At 54.5% G+C, this 3274-nt stretch overlaps 1 pseudogene; it reads left to right on the forward strand.

The window, feature by feature from the left end:
• Nucleotides 1–229: 229 nt before the first annotated feature.
• LOC143387525 (transcription factor GATA-6 pseudogene) lies at nucleotides 230–2420 on the forward strand (annotated as a pseudogene).
• The last annotated feature ends 854 nt before the right edge of the window (nucleotides 2421–3274 follow it).

Raw genomic sequence — 3274 nt, forward strand, 5'->3', positions numbered from 1 at the left:
GTGAGTCCAATCAGGAGCGCAGGCTGCAGTTTTCCGGCAGAGCAGTAAGAGGCGCCTCCTCTCTCCTTTTTATTCACCAGCAGCGCCGCGCAGACCCCGGACTCGTGCTCTCTCACCGGCGCCCTCGGCCTCTCTCCGAGCCCGGGAGCACCCTCTGCCGCGGCCGTTCTCCATGCTCAGCGCTCGCCCGAGGAGCTAAAAGCTAGCTAGAAGCAGCGCCAGATCGTGGATGGCCTTGACTGACGGCGGCTGGTGTCTGCCGAAGCGCTTTGGAGCCGCGGACACGGGCGACTCCGGGGCCTTTCAATCGCGGGACCTCTCCACGCCACCTTCAGCCATCTCTTCCTCGTCCTCGTCCTCCTGCTCCCGGGGCGGGGATCGTGGCCCCGGCGGCGCCAGCAACTGCAGGACGCCACAACTCGACACACAGGCGGTGGCGGGACCTCCGGCCCGCACGTTGCTGCTCAGCCCCTACGCCTCGCACCCTTTCGGGGCTCCCCACGGACCTTCGGCTCCCGGGGTCGCGGGCCCCGGGAGTGCCTTGTCGAGCTGGGAGGACCTGTTGCTCTTCACTGACCTCGACCAGGCCGCGACCGCCAGCAAGTTGCTGTGGTCCAGCCGTGGCGCCAAGCTGAGCCCCTTTACACCCGAGCAGCCCGAGGAGATGTACCAGACCCTCGCCGCCCTCTCCAGCCAGGGACCGGCCGCTTACGATGGCGCGCCCGGGGGGCTTCGTACATTCTGCAGCAGCTGCAGCTTCAGCCGCGGCGGCAACCAGTTCCCCAGTCTACGTGCCCACCACCCGCGTGGGTTCCATGCTGCCAGGCCTGCCTTACCTGCAAGGGGCGGGCAGCGGGCCCTCCAACCACGCGGGTAGCGCGGGGGCGCACCCTGGCTGGCCCCAGGCCTCAGCCGACAGTCCCCCATACGGCAGCGGAGGCGGCGCGGCCGGCGGTCGGGCCGGGGGCCCTGGCAGCGCCGGCTCCGCCTCGGCGCATGCCTCTGCGCGCTTCCCCTACTCGCCAAGCCCTCCCATGGCCAACGGCGCAGCACGGGAGCCTGGGGGCTACACTGCAGCGGGCAGCGGGGGCGCGGGCAGCGTGAGCGGCGGCGGCGGGGGCAGCCTGGCGGCCATGGGCGGCCGGGAGTACCAGTACAGCTCGCTGACGGCGGCACGGCCGCTGAACGGGACGTACCACCATCACCACCACCACCATCCGAGTCCTTACTCGCCCTACATGGGAGCGCCATTGACGCCTGCCTGGCCGGCTGGACCCTTTGAGACTCCGGTGCTGCACAGCCTGCAGAGCCGCGCGGGAGCTCCGCTCCCGGTGCCTCGGGCCCCAGTACAGACCTGCTGGACGACCTGCCCGATAGCCGCGAGTGCGTGAACTGCGGCTCCATCCAGACGCCGCTGTGGCGGCGGGACGCCTGCGGCCTCTACAGCAAGATGAACGGCCTCAGCCGGCCCCTCAGAAGCGCTTGCCTTCATCACGGCGGTTGGGGCTGTCCTGTGCCAACTGTCACACCACAACCACCACCTTATGGCGCAGAAATGCTGAGGGTGAACCTGTGTGCAACGCTTGTGGACTCTACATGAAACTCCACGGGGTGCCTCGACCACTTGCTATGAAAAATGAGGGGATTCAAACCAGGAAACGAAAACCTAAAAACATAAATAAGTCAAAGACTTGCTCTGGTAATAGTAATACTTCTGTTCCCATGACTCCAACTTCCACCTCTTCTAACTCAGACGATTGCAGCAAAAATACTTCCCCTCCAACACAACCAACAGCCTCAGGGGCGGGTGCCCCAGTGATGTCTGGTGCAGGAGAGGGCACCAACCCTGAGAACAGCGAGCTCAAGTATTCAGGTCAAGATGGGCTCTACATAGGCGTCAGTCTGGCCTCGCCGGCCGAAGTCACATCCTCAGTGCCACAGGATTCCTGGTGTGCTCTGGCCCTGGCCTGAGCCCCTCCTGCCAAGAGGCAGGGAGGGCTCCACCGAAGTCCTTGCATCTCTTATGTCTGATTTTTGTCCAGCAGCCCAGATGGTGGCAACGATGCAGACAGAACATTCCTCCAATGTGTGATTTCTGTGCCTTTGTTTTGAAAGAGATATATTTCCCATGAAGCTTGCTAAAAGAATAGAAGATGCGACTCTTCCGGGGAAGGGCTGGTGCAGCAGGAATATGGACTGCTTCATCTAGCCAGGGCCACCTCCAGCCAGCCTTTCTTTGGGTCAGCTCCTGCATAGCTTGCAAAAACTGAGACTTGGGCCAGGGCCTTGCCTGCTAAGGAAGATGGACAGAGAGTCTTGAAAACAAGGTTTTACGTGCATTGCCCCAAATGTGTTTCTTCTAATCGATTTTGGTTATTCCAGAATTTATTCATACCCGTTCCACATGCAGATTTCACAAATGTTCATGGAAAAGATCATTGGAGGCCATTTGGTACACATCCTGGAGGCTGAGTGGGTTCCTGGAACTCTTTGTCAAAATTCCTCAATTTGCAAGACTGCATAGTAAACTCTAATGTACACTGTGACTGACATTTCTCGAAGTTCATCTTGTGTGACTGATCTGAGGTCAGTCGGAATTTGTAAACAGGGTAGCAAACAAGATATTTTTCTTCCATGTATACAATAATTTTTTTAAAAAGTGCAATTTGCGTTGCAGCAATCAGTGTTAAATCATTTGCATAAGATTTAACAGCATTTTTATAATGAATGTAAACATTTTAACTTAATGGTACTTAAAATAATTTAAAAGAAAAATGTTAACTTAGACATTCTTATGCTTCTTGTACATCCACATCCCATTTCTATATTCCCAATAGAAAAACTATTTCAAGAACAAATCTTCTCTCAGGAAAATTTGCCTTTCTCCATTTGTTAAGAATTTTTATACAAGAACACCAACATACACCCTTTCTTTTACTGTGGAATACGTGCTGGAAAAAATTGCAACAAAACTTTACTACCTAACAAATAGCATTTGTAAATATTCTAGGCATCTGTAAACACTCTGATGAAGTCTGTATAGTGTGACTAACCCACAGGTTGGTTTACATTAATTTTTTTTAAAAATGGGATGTCATATTGAAAACTATTTCACCAGAGTTTTTAAAAAAATAAAAGGGTATTGTTTTTGTCCTGTAAAAAAAAAAATAAATAAAAAAAAAAATAAAAACTCAATCGAATAATTCCATAGGTATAGCCCTTTGCATTCTATGGATGTATTATTTGAGCCTCCAGGCAAATTTTGGTACTGTAT

This window comes from Callospermophilus lateralis, unplaced genomic scaffold (genome assembly GCF_048772815.1).
Source record: "Callospermophilus lateralis isolate mCalLat2 unplaced genomic scaffold, mCalLat2.hap1 Scaffold_124, whole genome shotgun sequence".
NCBI classification, from domain to species: Eukaryota; Metazoa; Chordata; class Mammalia; order Rodentia; family Sciuridae; genus Callospermophilus; species Callospermophilus lateralis.